The 20,988-nt window shown below is 44.4% G+C and overlaps 1 pseudogene; it reads left to right on the top strand.

Moving 5' to 3' along the window:
• The first annotated feature begins 16,773 nt into the window (after positions 1 to 16,773).
• Positions 16,774 to 19,725, top strand: LOC118928494 (40S ribosomal protein SA-like; annotated as a pseudogene).
• The last annotated feature ends 1,263 nt before the right edge of the window (positions 19,726 to 20,988 follow it).

Raw genomic sequence — 20,988 nt, 5'->3', positions numbered from 1 at the left:
GTATCTCTGAGCTCATTCTGTAAGCAATCTCTCCTTGCACTCCAGCCCCACATCCTGTGGGCCCCAATTGCAGAGTCCCTGCAAGCCCAAGAGAATGCCACGTTCAAATCCCAGAGCAGGCCCCTGGGGCTGGCCTCTTACATGACTCAGTTCAGAGAGAAACCAGCAGATGTGAGGCGCACACATGTGTCCATGGTCAGATTTTCACATTCCCACTGAATATAGTAGGTGATCCTATGATCCCCCTTAGACCTCTTGTAGGGAGGAAAGAATGTCAGCATCTAAGAGAATACACACCAGGAAGTCTGAGCAAAATTCACCCTCTCAGCATGAGAATAATTGAAGGGACTTGCAATGACCCACAACATTAATGCCTTCCTTTTCTTCTATGGAAAAACCTTTCCTCTACCTGCTTTCTTTATTCACAGAGAATAAAAATCCTGCCAGATTGTTATTTTCCTTCCCATTTAACATATGAGGAAAACTGAGGCTTAGATACGCCAACTGGCTGTGTACCTAAGCTGACAAATGGCAAAGCCAGGACATGCTCTGATCCCTAGACTCCAGGTCCAGTCATACCACAGCCAGGACTGAGTCTGCTTGAGGGCTATGGGAAACTTTCTCACTCTGAACAGCAAATCCCTAATTGACCTGTGATGGTGCTGGGGACTCCCACCGTTTGACAATGCTTTGGGTTAGAAAACAGTCTCATGTCTTCTCTAGACCTGGCAAATCAGACCACATCTCCCAGCCCCACATGAGCCATGAGACAGGAGGGACACAGAACTAGCTGTCATGCTCACAAAAGGCGGAAGCTCCCAGGAAGCACTTGGAAGGGCCCTGATACCAGGTAGGGAGCAGGGCAGATGGAGGCCAAGAGGTGGGGGAAAAGAAAATAAAAAGAAAGACTGTCCACTCAGACCAAGGAGACACCAGGAATGTAAGGGGCCTGCGGGAGAACAATGTCCCTCTCATCTGCAGGAGCCTGATGCAGGTACCATCTGGAGGTAGGGAGAGACACCTGGGGGATCAGCTTCAGGGAGTGCCCTGGCCTGGCACACATCCTTTCCCAGGCCCTCTAGACTTCAATCTAAAACTCTCAGATATTACCTTTACCCTGGGTAACTTGCAAACTGAGTAGATTCTCAGCTGAGAGGGATCGCCCTGCCACTCTTGGGCTTGTGGGGGAACAATTTATATAATCAGCCCCCCAAAACTCAGGGTGACTGTCCAGACAGAGACAGCTGAGCTATAGTGAAAAGAGCACTGGCCCCATCAGAAACAGGGAGAGGAAAGAACCAGCGTCTATTGAGGTACCACTATGATCCTGATACTATGCTGAGCACTGTATATATATTGCATATCTAATCCTCCCAGTGGTTCTCTAAGGTAAGCATGATTATCCCCATTTTATAGTTGAAGAAACTGAGGCTCAGATATTAAGTAATTTGTCCAAGGTTACACAGCTAGTTAGGCAGCAAAGTGTAATTAGAGCTATCAAGCATAGATTATGCTCTTTCCATTACACTAAGCAGATTCAATAAATTTCATAGAATTATTTCAAGAATTAAACAAAACAATGTTTTAAAACTTTAAATAAACTCAAAGTACTATGCAAATATTACCTCTGTGTATGCACATGTGTACAAACAATACTTACATATAGGCAAACATTCAGATCTGTAGTTCCTTGTACAGAATGGCCATATGGATTAGTATCAGTGGCATGTTTCTCTCTACAAAGCAAATATCTGTACCTTACACAATTCCCCTGTGAACCCCATCATCACTACGGCCATTAAATGTGGGCCCCAGATGAAGTATGAGCATGCTGGTCAAAAATGGATATTTCACAGGCTAAAAGCACTTTATGATTACCAAGGGACAAAAAATGAATTAAAATCACACCCTGCTAAGTGCCACAGAAGTATTTTCAAATTAGCATCGTTGCTGTTATCTCTCCAGTCCCTGGCATGTGGGTTGTACCTGCTGACATGTCCCTCAGGAAAACTACTACATTCAAATTGGACCCAAGACAGCTGATTACAGTTAGTTTTCCCATATCAATGACAACAGAAACAGACCTGCTTTGTCAAAGGGGTAAAGTGCTGTAAGCTCACTCCCTATCCTAATGAAATGTGCCTTTTCTGAGGGTCATTTCTGTGATATACAAATTCCTAGCAAGAGTGGAACTAGGGTGAGGCAATCGAGGCCTCCAGAGCACAAAATTTTAGGAAGAACTCATTCCCTGGGTCAAGCAAGTGCCGACTTTGTACTTGTACGTCCTTGAGAGTGAGCACTGCCTGGAGCCTGCCCCCCAGGCACCTCACTTGCCCACCCTAATGCAGTTCCTGAATTTGCTAACGCCTGCACACCGTACTACAAAAAAGGGCAGGAGTCTCGCAGAAAACAGTGGCTTTCCTCAGAGAATGACGCTGACACCTCCACAAGTCCAGTGATGTATTTTTCTTAACTACAAGGTGAAACCAATAAATGGAAATGCATAAGAGCCTGAGAACACTATTATTCAGCATTTGGAAACTATGATATACACCCTACTGCTCAGGTCCCCACCTTCCCCATTATCCCAAATGGGAAGAAGGGAGAGCAGGACTATTGTGTTTCTGCAGGCTGCCTTCTCTCCTCCCCACTTCTGAGCTCCGGCCAACCTCAGAGTAAGGAGTGAGGCATGACAAAGAGCTCTCCTGCCAACTCAGCTTCTATCACACCATTAGAAGCCCCAACCTAATGCAACACCAAGGCACAGGTAAGGATTTGCTATGCAATCAGACGTGCGTCACCAACTCAGAAAATAATCAAATGTGGGTCCAGGTTAGACGGTAATCCTTTCTACCCTACCCCCAATGACATCAGGTTACTTGCTCTACCAAGAAATCAGAGGTAAGAAACATTTCAGTGTTCAGATGATCCAGGCTGCATTTCTCGCAAGTGGAATCAGTGAGTACAATGGATCAATGGGGCCTGAACCCCTCAGATGGTGTGAACCAACTGAGCTTAAGTCGTACACTGCATTCTCTGGAGCCTAGTAATAACTGTGTCTTTCTGTAAGTCTGTAAGTAATAACCCTCTTTCTGTAAGTCTCTGGACTACATTTGTGGCCCTTCCCATCACTGCCACCTATAACTCCCAAACAGGGTCTCTCCCCTAAAAGAGAAAGAAAGCGGATATCATTTACTAGCTGTGGGACCGCAGGCAAATTACTTCAGTCTTTTGAGCCTGTTTCCTCATCCATAAAAGGGCAACGAAGCCCAGCAGAACACTTGGTGTTCAATAAATATTAGGTATCTTCCTTCATGGCTACCTACTGGTTCAAAGAGAGATTGTTTTTAAATAAGAAATATCATTTTAAAGTACAGAGCCCCGTACCCAGCTCAAAACCCATGCGTAATAAACCCGTTTCTTTTGCTCCCCCCACCGCCCTCCGCTGTCAAGCCCACACAAACACACCCGTTTTTCCGTCCCGCCCAGATAGGTCCCGACAGAGGAACAACCTCTGCGCGCTGAAAGGGCTGGCTGAGGCATTGCCGAGATTCAAGCTTTCCTGGCTATTGCATTGTCAGAAGCTCAGCCTGGGGAGAGGTGGAGGCCCCAGAGTGAAAACCCAGGTGGGACCTGGCGGCAGTGGAGCCCTCGGGAGAAGGAACGACCCCGGGGACCCCTACACAAACAGCCTCGGTGGTCGCGGAGGGGCAGTCACCTCATTACCCCTTCTTCTTCCTGTTTCTCCTGCCATGCACACCCTGGACAGTGGGACACGCAGAAATGGTGGGAAGGAAATGAGAGATGATTCCAGTGAACTGCGTGCTCGGGGGGCGGGGGGCAGGCGAATGAGGAAGGAAGAGGAATCCTGCGGCCACCCATGCCATGCAGCCCAGGGAGCTGCTTCTAAGGGACATTCCAGCGTGAGAGGCTGAAGTTGGAGACTGAGGTGGAACCATTTCCATCTCCAGCATGTGTTTGATTAGCAATCACCCTCCAAGGGCCCCAGGACCTCATAACAAACTTATTACACCAACCCTCATTAAGTAAAGAAGTCCAATCAGCCAGAATCTTCAGATCAAAAAAAAAAAAATCACTGAAACCCAAATGATCTACATATCTTTGACTGGAACAACCTAAATTGTCTCCTTGGCTTCAGGGGTATGGAAAGAGCTTGCTCCTCTGCTGATGGAAGACCATATCTTATTGAATGGACCATTCTCTCTTGGCTTACTTTATAAAAGACAAAATCCATGTAAGCATATAAAATACCATATATCTGCGGATTTTAAGATTAGCCATGCTAATATTTCACCTAACTTAACAGGAGATAATTTTTCCCTTTATATTTGCCACCTCTAAAATCTAGGAAAGGTGAAACTGTAGTAACAGAAGCAGGTCAGTGGCTGTCTGGGACTGAGGGTCAGGGGAGGGGACTGACTGCAGAGGCAGGAGGAAACGTTTTAGGGTAATGGATCTGTTCTGTGTCTTGATGTGGGGGAGGTTCATCAAACTGTACACATAGAATTATCAAATTTTATTATGTGTAAATTATAGAACTAAAAAGTGCCGTTTTGTTTTACAATAGAGCAGCATAACTTAAGAATGTCAGTGAAAATGTTTCTGTTATACAGAGATGGAAATACTCGATCTGCCAAAATGTCTCAATAACAAGGCACTTCATCAGAATATGCCAATATTTCATGGTATAAATCACCATCCGTCAGCTGCCTGAGGTGGAACTGTGTAACACTGAACATATCCAGAGTGTGTGTTTCTCCATCACTAGTTTCTCCATCCTCAAGGAACATTAGTTAACCCATTAGAAGTTAAAGGCCATAGCACTCCTCAGGTAGACAATCAGTAGGGTAGTCTGGTACACTGGAAAAAAATGTCAAGGAATTTGAGTCAACGCGGAAATCTGTGTTTCCATAGCCCAAACATGTGGTATCACCAGAGCCTTATCCTGATACTATTTCCATACTTATTTGGCAAATCAAAATCCTGAGGCCCAAATGTTTCTGCCTTACCCATAGGTACAGCCTAGTGGTACCCCAAAATCCTCTGGGAACCCATAAGATTGGTGAAGAAATTTCTCCTACCGTATTTTTACCAGGGGTAATGTATCTAGGATTGTGTGGATATTACTCCACCCTTTCTAAAGATCCACCCAGAAGTGCCTGGAGAGAGGAGGTTCATGGGGACACCGGCACACCCCTTTTGGAACCCGACACAGCCATCCCACAGAAAAAGGGTTATAAAAAGTCTCAGTTCATGGGCCTGGCACTCAAACCCTGGTTGAAACCTCAGTCTAGGGATGAAAGAAGAAATCAGTGATCTACTGATGTCTCTCACTCAACAAACAAAATTTCAAGAAAGACAACCATTATCGTTTTCAGTCTTTGTTGATGACATCTGATGAGAAACTGGGTCTGGAAGCTAGAATGAACACCTTATTGATATATGTGATTCAATTCAACGTTGTCTAAGCTTCTGCTGGCTGCAAGGCACTGTGGAAGTTGTCTTCAGCAGCATTGTCTGACTTGTCTTTTTCTCCCTGGGAGATCTCATCCATCCCTCAGCTTTAATTGCCCTGATAATGTCGAGAACTCCTGAGCTACAGCAATGGATTTCCACCTGTCCACTGACCATAGCTCCCTGGATGTCTGGCAGGAAACCCTAATTTGATGAGAACAAATCCAAACTCAGCATGATTAATAACAAATCCACCCCTCACCTGGACCTCTAAATCACAGATTAGTACCCAGATAATACGCACCCTGTCATCCAAGTCCCAAACTGAGAGGGCATCTGGAATCCTCTCTCTTTCTCAACCACCACCATATCCAATTGGTCACTAAATTCCATTAACACTACCTGCACAGATATCTCATGAATCCACCAGATATCTCTCTCTCTCCATTGCAGCATATCACACTTTTGCTGATATTCCACTTCCAGTGGGATGATACTCTGATTCAGCCTCTGTAATCAGTGCTGTTAGAGACCCACCCAAGTTCTCTTTACTGATGGCTGCACTTACCCCCTAGATACTGCAGGTTTGGGCTGCCAGCAGTGAAACCTCATCTTTGCCCAGTGTCTTCCCCTGCCCTGTCCCACTTCCTTCACTCCCTTGAAGTATTTTTTTTCTCTGAGATCACCCCTTCAATAAATCACTTGTACAGGAAGTCACCATTACAGTCTCTGTTTCTAGGGAACTTGACCTAAGACATCCTTCATATTGGCTCAGAATAATTTATTTTTAAAGGCATAGTTGATCATGTAATTCCTTGGCATACATTTTTTTAATGTATACCTCATTGTGTACATAAAATCCAAAGACCTTAGGGCATCATATAAGCTCTTGCTTATTTCCCCAGACACTTCTCCCACCTGCCCCCTGTCCCAAGTTGCCCACTCCAATCAGGCCTTCTACCCTTTCTCCCTACTGAACTACTCCTCTTCCCCCGAAAGCCATGCTTTTCACACTTCTATAAAAGCCTGTGTTCCTCCCTTTGTCCGAAATTCATTTCACCACCTTGTCTAAGCTCCTGCTCATCCTTTAAGATTCAGCTTAAACATCACCTCCTCCTTGAACTTTTCCTGAGCCTTCACACCCTCCTACACAGAGTCATAAATTCTATTCTCCATACTCAAGAGGTGTCTGTATACACCTCTATTACAACACTTGCCCTGTTGAGTGGTATTTCATGTTACCATCAAGATAATTCAGTGCATGCTACTGTGACTTTTATCAGGACAGGAACTATGTCTTGGACATCTCTGCATACCCAGTGCCAGGCACAGTGCCCGTAGAGAGTGGGCACTCACAAATATGTGTTGAATACATGTCCAGTCAAGCGGTCTTCCATTCACTAATCCTGAAATTCCTTTTCCTTTTGTTTCCATTGTTCCCAAAACAGTGGTGTGGGCTCCTTGTTCCACCTTACCCTGCTTCCTGGATAAGACTGGACTTTACCCTGTGGCCATACCACAACTATTTAGCATCTCACAAGACTATCTTATGCCACAGAAGTCACATAATAATATACAATGAAGAAGCAGGACTAATGTCAGGCCCATAATTGGTATCCAATAGATAGCATAGTCATTCACTTACTTCTTCATTTATTCAATATTTATTGACTATTCACTACATGCAAGGTATTGTTCTAGTCACTGAGAATTCAGCTTTAAAAAGTAGAGACAAAGCCCTCATAAAGCTTAGTTTCCAGTGGGAAAGACTGGCAAATATACAAAAATATACATACAGAGGCAGAGATTAATAAATTCTATGAAGAAAAAGAAACAGATTAAGAGGATAGAGAGCCACTAGGGGTTTCTAGGGATAAGGCCATTGGGGAAATCTCTCTGAGGAGGTGACATCCAAGCAGAGACCTGGATGAAGAGAGGGAGCCAGCCAAGCAGGGATCTGAGGAAGGGTCCCCAGATGCGGGCAGATGTGAGGCACTGAGCCAAGGACCAGCAAGGAGGTTCAGGAAGGCTGGATCAGGGTAAGGGAGGAAAGAAGGCGTGGACAACGAGCTAACAGAGGAGTAAGGGCCAGGTTGTGGTGGTCTGTGTGACCCTGGGAAGGATTTTGGATAGTATTCCAAACATGGGGAGGAGCTTTGGAGAGTCCTAAACAGGCAAGCTGCATGATCTGATTTCCATTTTAAAATAATCACTGTGGCAGGTCTGTAGAAGGTTGACTGTAGCTGGGTGGGAAAGTAAAAGTAGAAGCCAGGACAAATAAAGATCAAGGAGTGAGGAGACACTGACAGTTTAGGGATGAAACAGAAAGCAGTCTCCCACTCACCAAAGAGAAGGTTCCCAGGACTATTCTGGCCAACATGAATATATGATTTCCAAAACATGAAAGCTCTGCTTAGAAAGTTAGTATTGTAATTTCATCCACATTTTTAAATTATATCTACAGAATCAATCTAGAAATATCAATTTACAAATACTTCCTCCTTGCCAACCTCACATTACAGTTACTCACCATCAAAGTAATTTTATTCAAACTCATCACATGTGTGATATCGGTGTCTTCTTAGAGCCACTTTTTGGGTCGCTTCACACAGATTTCCAGGGCAAACTATCTTCACTTCCATCTAGGCCTATTTCAAAACCCAGGTATAACGCTGTAGCTGAATGTTTATCCCAAGCCACAAGTATCCAGGTAAGGATTCAGATGTTAGAGTGGCATTTTCATCACAATATAGGTTTCTTGAAAGCAGGAATGTTGTTTTGTTAGCTACTGTATCCCCCTGCCTAGAGGAGGAATCAGCAAACATGGCCTGCGGGCCAAATTTGTGAATAAAGGTTTTGTAAACAAGGTTTTTCTGGAATACCTCCACACTTGTTCATTTTCACACTATCTGTGGCTGCTTTGGTTCTGTAATGACAGAGTTGAACAGTTGTGGCAGAGATCTTATGACTTGCAAAATCTAAAATATTTACTATTTAGCCTTTTACAGGAAAAGTTTGATTCCCAGTCTAGAGCATTGCCCAGCACATAGTAGGCACGTGCAACAAAAATTTGGTATTGACTAGATGGTTATAGGACAACTTATTTTCCAAAGGATAATTAAGAGAAAGGAAAAAATAAAACCTTATATTCTGCAACATTCATTGAATGCATCCTCAAGCGCCATCCACACTGGCCCCTTCTAGTAGTTCTTTTCAGGCACTAAGTGGTATAAAAGCCTTTCTGTCTAATTCTTAAGGGAGCATTTTCTGAGGCAGCTCTCTTTCCCTCTGCACCATGAATAACTCTAAAGACATCACTTCTCTCTTGTCTGTGTCTCCATTTTCCACAACTTGAAAAACAGAGTGTTTGTGGAACTCATGGGTCAAGTGTTTTCAGAGAAAAGATACTGCAGGAGGAGTGTTTGACTTTTATATCTGGAGAAAGCAAAGGGGCAGGACTATGGAAGCCCAGACACACATAGAGGGGAGGGAGGGAGGGTTGGCAGCTGGAGCCGGAGGAGGGCCAGGCCCATGGGAAAAGAGCACCTTTTGAAGAGTGACTTCTTCCTCCGTGCATTCAAGCCACTCTTAAAAGGGCATATGCTTTGAAAGGGTCCTGAAACTCTGTTCCGTTCCATGTTCAAAAACCATGTACACAATTTTCTGATCTTTATAGAGCATGCAGGCTCGGTCAGCAAAGAGTTTCCTACAGAGGTGCTTTGGGGAAGTCTGCAGGTAGACAGCGCAGATAAGGCTCTGCCGAGAGCAGCACTGCTGGATGTAAAATCACCTGAAAGAACTGCAAGCTAGAAGACTGGCAGGACGGTGACTGCTTTGTTTCTTCTTGTGGAGCAATGTGGAAAGAGAATATAGTCTTAGTGGGCAGAAAGCCTACCTTTTTGGCATTGTAAGGGCTCAGAAAAGTTGTTTCACCCTCTCTCTTTTGTCTTTGTCACCTCAAAAGGAGCAGACAGTTGCTCTAAGAGAAATGAGCTGAACCCTCTAGAAATATTTTAGCAGCAATCTGTGCAAAAGGATAGACCTAGGAGTGATCTTCTGTAAGCCAAAATATCCTCAGGGGCAGCAAAAAGAAGCCTTTGTGGCCAAGTCTAAAGACCTGGAGGCATGGCCCTGCCGGGGGGAGCCGCCCACCCCATGACAAGGAAAAGCCTTCTATTGGAGGAACGCTGGTAACTGAGACCCCCTTTCCTCATTAAGTATGACCACATGATGGTACTGAAAGAATTAACTCATAATAAACGTAAGCACACCTATGGCAAATAGGTCATCTTAGTGTGGGATTCCCCTGAGGCAGACCTGAGACAGGCAAGAAATGTGGGACACACCAGCAGGCATGTGAGGAAGTGAGACTAGAAAGGGAAGGAAGCAATAAAAGGTCAGATATCAAGCCAGCTGTCACTGTGGGCAACTGGGGCTTAATCCCAGGGACTCGGAAGACTGTGTAAAGAGACTCTAGGTTCTTGTTCTCACCCTCCAGGAGCAAGGAAGGTGGGCTCAGTGATTGACTGACAGCTGCTGGGTGGTGTTAATTCCCCAGCACTCCACCCCTGCTGAGGAGATGCAGACACTGGCAGCTAGAAGGGATGGAGAACATAAATACGGAGACTCACTGGATATGGGTGACATACTCACAACAAGTGCTACTGAGCCTCTCAATAAAATTTCCTCTCCTCTTCCCTTGTCCACACACCACTCCTTCATATACTTGGAAACAAGAAGTTGTCTAGGACGGAGTAGGGACATCTGCCACATTCACAGGACCCCATTATCTTTGGAACAGACTCCCTCTCTGTGAGGAAATCCCCACAATGTGAATCCCACATCCCCAAAGTAGAAGGCAAATGCCCAGTGTCCCTTACAACTAGGACACAGGCCTGAGGTTAAGGATCTGCCTGCCCATCAGGCACATGAAGGTGACACTGTGTTTTGGAAGTCTATAATCTATGAAACAGGCTGAGGGGGATGTCCCTTGCTCCTGGGGAGAGGAGTGGCAGAGGCAGGCAGTTTCCAGTGGTGTGGGTAGTGCACCATGCTGTGTAGGCTTTCCAGTAATTCAGAGTAGACGTTCTCGCACAAAAGTGGCACTGGGGTTGGTGTCTTTAGCACTTGTAAGAACTTCAGTTTCCAGGCATCTGGCACTCAACACAGGTGGGCTTTCCCATCAGGCCAGTTTCTGCAGCTCGCTGTAAGTGAGCCTCCTAGGAGCCTGATCCCAGAAGAGTTTCTCCCCCTGCCCTTTAATATTCTTAATGTCAATCCTTTCTCACTTAAACTGCCAAGTGAGCTGTTTATCATGAGTAAGCCCACTACTGACAAGTGGAAAAAATAAGTAGTAAAGGAGACAGTATGACATGGTGTATCATTTTATAAATGCATAAAGAACCCCAAAGGGCCATTTGGTCTCCCCTCTTCCTCATAAAGAGGGTTTATCTATAAACCACCTCAAATGAGAAACTAGTTTTAAGTCTCCAGGGAAAAAATTCAGCACAATCTAAAGAAGCACCTCATTCCAGGAACCTACAACACCCAATGCCAGAAAGATCTTGTATCTTGTATCTCAAGGAGACACAAGAATTTTTTGCAGTCATTTAAAAGAAAATGTACTTAAATCACACATTTCCTCACTGGATTTACCTCTAATGGTTCTAATTTTATTATACTTGGAGCTGCCCACTGCCAAATATTAGGGAATCATTATCTTCATTTCTTCCAGTTCAATATGACTCTCAGAGACAAAGCTGTCAACATTATGTTTAATATAAGAGAAAATGGGCATGAAGAGCACTTGTTTTCAAAGAAAACTTGCTCCCAGTTCTCCCTCTATTCTCCGTCTTCTGAGGGGAAGGGAGCAGGTCAGGACATTCCCTCAGATCTCTAGATCAAAAGTCAATGTGAGGAAGTCCACCTGAATTCCTTCCTTCCCTTGTGAAAATGACAGCCTCTTTCAGGGGCAGACATGCATCTCCCTCCAGCTCTTGAAGGATTTCTGTCCTCTGATGTTTGTGCTAAACGGTAAGAGCTACGATGATGATGACAATTCTATCAGTGGTTTTCAGAAATCATTTTGGGGGCACTTGGTCTCAGTAGTATTGCATTAACATCTTACCTTAAATGTTTTGTTCATCAACCTTAAAATACTTTAAAATTCATATTTTTCTTAAAAACTAGTGGGAAATGTTATAAACATAACCTAATAAGCATGATCTTCCATGACCAATCAGGTTATACTGCACAGAGAATAAGACTGCAAGCTGGACAAACCCAGACACCAAGGAAGGGCCCTCCCGAATTATAACCTGATCTTCCATAGTTGTTACCTATGTTCCTCGGGCAAGTCGTTTAATGTTTCTTAGACAAGTTTTCTTCATCAGTAAACTGGGATCACAATGCCTACCACACAGAATTGCTGTGAGGATTAAATGAGGTAATATGTAAAGTAAGTAAAACATGCCTGGCCTAAAATAAAAATTGAGTAGATGGTAGCTGTTGTTTTTCTTTTTCTTCTTAATTTAACCAGGCATCTTTACATCAGTACATGGTTATTTTCAAATAAATATTGCAGATATTTCTACGTGGATGAGATTTTTCTTTTATCTCCTGGCTTTAAAATTTTACAAAGTTTTGTGTGTCTCATCTTCTGTGATCTGAGCTGTCGTCATTTTATTAAACTGTGTTGACAACTCTCTACTCCATCAATGAACCTTCTGACTGCTGCCGAAGTCCTTTTGTCTGAGGATGTGATGAGCACACCAGCCCACACTTAAATGTGCCAAAACAGTTTATTGTTGCCATGTGGACCCACTTTAAGCTCTTGATCACATGAAGCACTGTTTCAATGCCTCTCCTATGGTCATCATCCCATTTCCAAACTGTGCATCACAGAGTGCAGGAGGATTTTAATTGTTTCTTAGACTCCCTTGCTTAATAAATTACACCTAGAGGAGGTAAAGGCATGGCATCCTTAGTGATACCAGCACCCCAAAGTCAAGAGACCAAATGCCTCCCATCCCAGATTTAGGTAGGACCCTTAAACACTCAGTTTTTAAAAGTTGCCTCTCCACTCTCATTCCAATTTCAAGTTTTTCTACTGGATATTTCAGCTCAGACTCAACCTTCCCTCTATATTTCTTCTCACTCAGTTGAATTCTGAGTCCACACTGGTCTCCCTTAGACTGCAAGCTGCTTTAAGGCATAGAGCGTATCTTGTTCATGGCAGTAACCTATCCCTGCCACTCCCCACCACAGTACAAACACATATTTCTGGAAAACTGCCTAGGTACATTGTAGGTCCTTTAAAAAAAAAAAGCTTGTTAGCATATTTTTTTAAAGTTAAGTGTCCTTCTCTTGGCAATTCAGAACACAGTGGGTTATTTTGTGCTGAATACCTTCCTCCCTCTAAGCTCAGAACATCAAAAGTAGCCAGCAAAAAATCTTAGATGTGTTTTCAGAACCAGATGCGATCGTGCCTTAAACACCACCCTAAGGAGGGTGGCCAAGCTGGGCCCACAGAGCCCATGATTGCCTCCAGAGTAAGGTGAACATCCCAGGGTAACTCCACTGGTTTGCAAAGAATTTCAGAGTCACTAAATGTTTGAGATAGAAAAGATCCGAGGGGTCGTATTGCCCAACCTCTTCAATTGGTAGATGAAGGAACAGGACAAGAAAGGAGAAATTGACGTGCTCAAGATCATCCAGGTTTCTGCCTGAGAAGGGCCTGGAGGCCCCAGCCCCTCTCCACCCATCCCACTCAACAAGCATGGCCTGGGGAGGTTAAAGCACTCTTGGCAGTGTCTGGAAAAGCTCAGCTTCCATTCTCTTCAAAGCTATAGGGAAACCAAGAGTGAACCTATCGGCAGTCTTTTCCCAGCATTTCTGGGTAACAACCAGGGAGAGCGACCTCAGGGACAGGCACCTGAGCACTCCCCATATCCTGCCCTCCCCACAGTCAATCCTTCCAACCCTTTGTTCAAGCACCCCAGAATTTGTAAAGCCAGGAGAGAAGACCTTCGTGACTGCGTGTCTTCCACACCACTTCTCTTGCAAATAATCTCGGGGTAATGATTCCTTTTGCCAGAAGCCCAGCTCCCGAAATAGCGTGGTACACTGGCGGAGGTCCAGGAGCTAATAAGGAAGGCAGCATTGTGTCTTATGACCCGTTTTAACTGAGCTAATTTAGAATTTACCTGACCAAGAGTACCATAAAATGCGCTCCTCCAAATGAGAGTGTTAATTACCACAGGATGACTCGCCTGTGTTTGGCGGCTGGTGGGGAAAGGCTGGTTTCCAGAAATAATCCTTCTCTCCTCACCAAGTAGGAATTAAATGTGGGAAAGGGCAAAGGGGATGGACGAGAGATTCACCCACAGGAACTAAATAGGGTTATAATTAGTTTGTGTGTTTGCAAGTGTCATCTTTCACCCTCTGCCCGCGGAGGAGACTGCGGGTAAACTCAGAATCCGTAGTGTCTCTTGGAGAAGGGCATTGAGGTCTTTGGGGTGTTGGAGGAAGAGCTGGAAACAAGGCGACTGCTAGGAGCAGCGCAAGCGAAGTCTCTGCGGTGCAGAGACGCCCAGTGCAATGAGCCCCGAATACAGCGTGGCTTCCTGACAGCAGCTCCCGCAGCTATTAGAGAGCTGCCTGACAGCGTCCTAATTAGTGAGGGTTGTCAGCACTCCCATTATAATCCCCAGTTGAGTGAGCTAAGTGTTTGTCTCAGCCACTTCAAGTCATGGCCTCTGAAACAGTGCCTTGAATGGCCAGTCTCAATTTGTTTTTACCCCATGACTGATTCTAACCAACTCCATGTTTCATATGCATCTCAAATACATATTTAAGCAGAGCCATCTCATGTAAAAGGGATCCCCACAGATGTCTCACTGCTGAGATGTCTATCATTTTACAAATACGACCTCTCTAAGCATTCTCTTTCCAAATGTTTCTAAGATATGAGTTGTAAGTTACACTGAAAGTGTTTTCTTCCACCACTTTGTTCACTGATTTCTCTCAGGCTGGCTCCATATCCTGGGTTTTGACCTTGCCACAATGGTTCTGAGTAAACAGGAATTTGTTCCTGCTTTTGGCTATGTTAGATTGCAGTCTTGTGTATTAATCAGCAAAAGACTGTGCTCTGTGAATTCATCCTAAGTGTGCTCTCCTCAATATTCATTAATTCATGAAACCCAGGTGGAATTTGGATTGTGTTAGATATTTAATCTTATTGTTATGCCATAAACCTTTACATGATATGATCTGCCTTGATATACAAATCAGCCTTATTCAAAGTAACAGATGTCTCACATTCTAAATCAAAAGAGCATTTTTAAGAACAGGAATAAAACTCGAATGGGACAATATACTTGTAAAAACATGATTCATGTGGATGCAAGTTTTGTAAGTGCTGCCTCCCTTCTCAGCAAGCCCCTTCTCCATAGTCACAATTTTCAGGAGAATTCAAGGGTGAAGGAGTGGGGAGGGGAAGCCTTATTTTCTTGAAGTACCAGACAATACCCTAGGTAAGTATATTCAATGTCAGACTTCCCTTAGACAGTGTGAAACTGACCTAAGCTTAATTCTAACACCAAAGCCAATGGTTTCGTGAAACAAGAGAACTCCGAAAGGTACTAAGAAAATAGACCCATGTTAATCCTTTGTGAGATCCTTCTGAAGTTAACATTAACAATGCTTAATGTGAATTTGTCTATTAGACAATGCAAAATCACTAACAATAGTCCAGTGTCATTTCAATTCACAGAACCATAATCCAACATTTCAAGGAATTTAAGGTGGTGTTTTAACCTTGTATTAAAGAGATTTTCAAACATATACAAAAGCAGATAGTTTAATGAAACCTCATGAATCCATCACCCAGCTTCAATACTATCAACTCCTAGAAAAAAACTTATTTCATCTCTGTTCACCAACACCACCTATACCCACCCACCCCAGATAATTTTAAAGCTAAATTCAGACTATTTCAGGAAATTTAAAACAGGCATCTCTTCTGATTTAGAAAGTCCACCCTGCGATGGATTGCCACCTCCAGTCAGTACGTTTGACCTGCCCCCCTGCTAGACTCTCACACCCTCACCACCCTCAAGAAGGCCTCATAACTGACCACAGCCACAAGAGACTTCCTTGCAGGAGTGCCTTCACACACACTCTGAACCCCATCAGGGACCCAAAATGTGAGGAAGTGACTGGGCGCTCCAAGTAAGAGTAATTACCAGCTGACTCTTACAACCCAAAGGGCGGCACTTCATGGCCTGAGCATGCCCCATATGAGCCAGCATAGGGACAGCATTTCCCAGTCAGTATGGCAACATCAAGCTCTATTATCAAAGAATTAAAAACTATACAGTATAATCTGTACCAAAGACAAGCTCAGTCTCCTTGAACACAAAAATAAGCACACATGTGGTCTGTGAACAAATTTTCATTTACAGAAGTGCCGATGGAGACTGGGATCACTGCAATGAACAGACCCCACAAAAAAAAAAAATTTAAGTGGATCTTGTAATAGGATACCAAAAGCTGGAGACACCCAGGTCCTCAACACCGTTTATATATTTGATACTCTTCTTTCTGGAATCACACGAGGAAAACATTAAGGGAAAACCCACTGGCACCTCCTGGAAAGCTACTTAACTTACTCCTCAGTGTAGGAGCTTGAGGGTATTGACAAATGTGCAAAATAAATATCTAAGTTGGTAATGACCAGTGAGAATGTTAAGGGTCTCAAAATATTTTTTAAATCAGCAAGGCCCTGATCTTGGCACTTTAGCAGCTATTACACTAAAATGGTCTGCCTGGAAGGCACTGCAAAATCAAAGACATTCTCCACTGGGAAGCAAGCAAGTTTGATTAGCAAGATGAGCTTGCACTACATTTCTAATCTTCCCCATCACAGCAATGGTAAATCGAGCCATCAATGAGCAAATATATGCCTTTAGATGACATTCTAGAAATACACATTGGAAAGAAATATGCGTCCACAAAATAGCAAACTTGGAAAGAAGGGACAAATTTGAGGTTCTGGGAAGTAGGAAAAAAGAAAGGATACCTTCTTAATCACCTTTGTCAATTACCACCCGAAACCCAATGAGAATGGCAACACTAGGAACCAGACCTTGTCAGTGAGGAAGGCAGAGCTGAAGGAGCCCCAAGAGTTAAAACCTTGTTTACTATGTCTGGAGGTAGTGCAATCTATATACCAATCACTGAAGTCATTTGAGGTTTGCCTGTTGCTGACAAATGTAGATGGACAGATATGTAAAGATGATGCGTCATGAACTACAGCTGATGAATTTCCTGCAGAAGCCCCTGTACTCACATCAGAAGTGTCAAGAGGTGACAGAGCTACATCACGCCGAGTCTGGCAGTTTAATTTGGTGTCGGCTATTAGTGTTGACTCTCAGCACTATTGCCGTTCAGTGTTTCTGCCGGCAAGGTGACACAGCCTCAGAGATTGCTAAATTTCTTTGTTGAGTGAAAGAGAGGTTGCCTGGTCTGCAAAGTAATCCCTTGCTAAACCATGCCGATTTCAGAGGGCAAGGGAGGAAAAGGGACTCATTTCCCAGAGCTCCTCTAAAACTTCCCTTGCATAATTTCAAGCAAAAACCTGATGGCTTTGTTGGGTAAGAAAACAAATGTCTGGGAAAAGGATGATTTATATTGAAGGTTTGGCTTGGCTGAATTAGAAGCTACTGAGTATACTGGCCTCACGGAAGTACTCTTCCTATATTGGTCTCGGTGAAACCACCACAATTGCTCAGGCAAAAGGACTCTGCGGGTTGCTCTGACCTCTGGGTGTCACCCAAAGAGCCCAGTTCCCTTCTGGCCCCCTGCTTGTGGGAGAGGTAGGCTTTGGCAGTGTACCCAAGGACACTTCAACCTTCCTTGGTTGCCCTTTCTCCAGAGAAAAGAGAAACAATGCTGATACCCTATGTCCTTCCTCACCCCATGCCACAGCTGGCAGGGTAGGAAGGCATGGGGTACAGACAAAAGCTCTGGAAGCTCCACACTGCCTAAAAGAAACCTAACATTGAGTCAAGAGAATTTGGGCAAAGGCTAATAATAGATAGCCCCTCCTCCACTTTGCCCAGGACAGCACACCCGTAGATGGATGTCCCAGTCCACACATCATAGAGGCCTTAAGAAGGTGGTAAAGATTACCCGCTCTCAAGAGACACCCCTCCAGAACTGTCTATGAGAGTGGGGGAGGGGTTGGAACAGGAACAAACATGAGAAGGAGTTACAGTCATTAGTACTAAAATAATTTCTGTAGCAACAAGAAAAATATGGCTTAAAATTTAAACAACTTGTTCAAGGCAGCAGTTAGGATTAGAGTAGGGAAAGAGGAGACACCGTAGGAGCTCTATATTTAAAAACCAGAGCAGATTGCAACCCAAGATCCTACTCATAATACTGTGTTCCTTATATTTTCAAGGAATTTCATACTTGCCTGTGGCTTTTATACCCATTATCTCATTTAAGCATCAGTCTCCATGGTTTTCTGAAGCCACTTCCAGAGGCTACACTCTGGTTCTGAGCTCTTCTGATATTCTAACTTCCACCCACATTTTTCTCCTTTCTAGAAAACAGTTGATATTCCAGAATTTTACCTAATGCCATGGTGCTAGCCACTCCAAAACCATCACAACAGCCTAACCCAGACTTTCCACCATGGAAGAGCTGGGTAAATTTCTAAGAGAAGAATATATAGGTTAATCCCAGGACTTCTATATAGACAAGGAGAGTCTGGGATAACTACACACGTTTTAAAAACATCTTTAGGGTGACTTTCTAATCTAAACATCTTTGGAGATACAAATTCATAATTAGTGTTTTTACAGTTTTTTTTTCCCCCTATGAAACTTTCTCCAGTTCAAGGACCCTAGCACTAACATTAAAAGGGTCCTATGTACAGAAACCATCTCCCTTCCATAGACATCTTTATAAAAGTTTCATAAAGATCCTATAAGGGATATCAAGCTATATACCAGGATATAATATACAAAGCAAGGTCAGTAAGAGTCCCCACCCCAGGCTGGCCACCCACCTGGAATACTGTGTCCTTTTGTAGGCACCACACCTTATGAGGGGCATTGACCAGTGGAGCGCAGGCACAGGAAAGCAGCTGGGGCAGTGAGGAGTCAGCCACATTACAGCGTGTGGCTGAAGGTCCTTGGCCAGAGAAGGTGACAGGAAGTCCAGTACAAGTCTTCAGTCAGTTGGAGAGCTGTCATGTGAAAGCTTAGAGATGTTTATAAAAACAGCAAGGCCTGTCTGTGCTATCTTTACGGGCGTCCATAGGGCACTGGTTCTGGGTTCCTGTTGTAACTGAAAGAGAAACTTCCACAGTGGCCAGAGTCCTTGACAGTCCTGCAAATGAGTAAGGAAAGTGTCCTCAAATTCCGTGTAGCAGGAACCCTCTTAGGTGGCACCAACCTTGACTTCCAAATGCAACAGTCATCTGCAAGAGGCAAATGGTGGCATTGCCTCATAAACCTGAAAAGAACCTGGAAAACGCTTCTGCTGGCAGCTCATGCCGTTGTTGCCATTGAAAACCCGGCTGATGTCAGTGTGGTAACCCCCAGAAAGACTGGCCAGTGAGCTGTGCTGAAGGTGACTGCTGCCGTCACCAGGGTCACTCCTGGGGTGGCCACCTCACTCACGGAATTTTCACTAACCAGGTCCAGGCATCCCTGGGATGCCGCGACTTCCACTGGTTACTGAGCCCTCCACCAACCACCAGCCTCTCCCAGAGGCGTCTTATGTGAACCTGCCTACCACTGCTGTGTAACACAGACGCTCCTCTGTGCCGTGGGGACATGTCCATCCCGCGTGACAGCAAGGGTGCTCCTCCAGCAGGTCTGAGGGCAGGCGGGGTCCGGGAGTTCTGCGCATGCGTGGCACCGCCCGCTGCCCTCCCGGGCCAGGTGCCGCCTGCTCCCCTCGTCTGCGGGGATCCGGCGGAGGTAGAAGAGGAGGAGCAGGCTGCTGCTGAGAAGGCTGTGACCAAGAAGGAATTCTGGGGTGAGGGCACCGCTCCAGCTCCCGCATTTACTGCTGCTCAGACCTACGTGGCAGGCTGGTCTGAGGGCACGGGCTTCCCCGGAACTCACCGGTGGCTCCCTACGGAAGGGTGGAATGCTCTGCCCGCCGCCAAGAACGGCAGCTCCCCCTGCTCAGGCCACCGAATGGGTAGCAACAACCACTGAGGGGTCTTAAGCTGCTCTTCCACAGACGCTTAAACAGAAAATGGAAATACGGCTGATGGAAACTAAACAGTTTCAGAGAACACAAAAAAATACATAGCAAGGCCCAAATAGTGGTAGTTTCAGAAGGGAAAAGCTCAAAGAGGAAGATCTCACTAGTGGCTAGCTGAATGGGAAGGGGCTGCCTCAGGCGGATAAATGCTTTGGGAAATGTAGAATGATCTGTTCATCATATAAGAAGTTGGAGAAAATTATTGCTCAGGTGCCCGACCGCTCCAGTGTTCCATGGTCCTGGAATCTTCTCATTTAAACCTTAATGCATTATCAAAGAATGAAGGAACTCCAGACATTGCATGCCCTGCCCATGGGTGAGGAATAAACCGTTGTGGTCAGTGAGGTCGGAAAAGTTGAGATAAGGAAAATGATTCAGTGGGCCACTTACAACGCCTCTCCAGGCCTCCAGGATTTCTCCCTTTTGTTTCAAAGAGGCTTTAAGTAGAAAGACACTGCTGGTGAGGAAGGCCCACCTTCTTCCAAATCTGACTGATTTGGCTGGTTGGTTGTTTTTTATAGGATCAGATATAGAAACCATACCTTGGAAGGAAGTTGAGAGTTTGAGGGTCTGGCACATAACAGTGTAGCAGCCATTTCTGTCCTGTTTCCTCTGCTGAAGCAATCTCACAGACCACCTGTTTGAACCCCTTCATTCTTTAGGTGAGGAAACTGAGACCCAGAAAGCTCAACTGTATATCCCAAGGTCATACTAATTAATTACTAGCAGAGTTGGGTGTTGAGCATGAGTTTCCTGAGCCCCTATCCAATGGTCTGTCTTCTACCATAAGACCATTGTTATCCACTGAAGATACAAATACCAGTTTCCGAGGCATGAAAAGTGAAGAGATTAAAACATATTTAATCAACTAAATGCACTCGTTGGAACTTGTTTGAATTCTCATTCATAAAAAAACAAGTAGAAAAGATGTTTTGGAGACAATGAGCAAAACAATATAAATATGAATGAGATATTAAGTAATATTACTTATTAGAGTTTTTATTAGATGTGATAATGGCATCAGATGTATGCAACATTTTTTTTAAGTCCCTATCAGTTTGAAAGTGTATTGAAGTATTGACAAGTTATAAAACATGATGTCTTAGATTTGCTTTAAAATCAGAAAAATGAGGGGAGGTGGTTATGGATGAAATAAGATTGGTAATTGTTGGTAATATCGGTAATTGGCAAATATTGATAATTGTTAAGGCTGAGTAATGTGCA

Source organism: Manis pentadactyla, chromosome 11 (genome assembly GCF_030020395.1).
Source record: "Manis pentadactyla isolate mManPen7 chromosome 11, mManPen7.hap1, whole genome shotgun sequence".
NCBI lineage: Eukaryota > Metazoa > Chordata > Mammalia > Pholidota > Manidae > Manis > Manis pentadactyla.
This window is presented reverse-complemented; position numbering and strand designations above follow the sequence as displayed.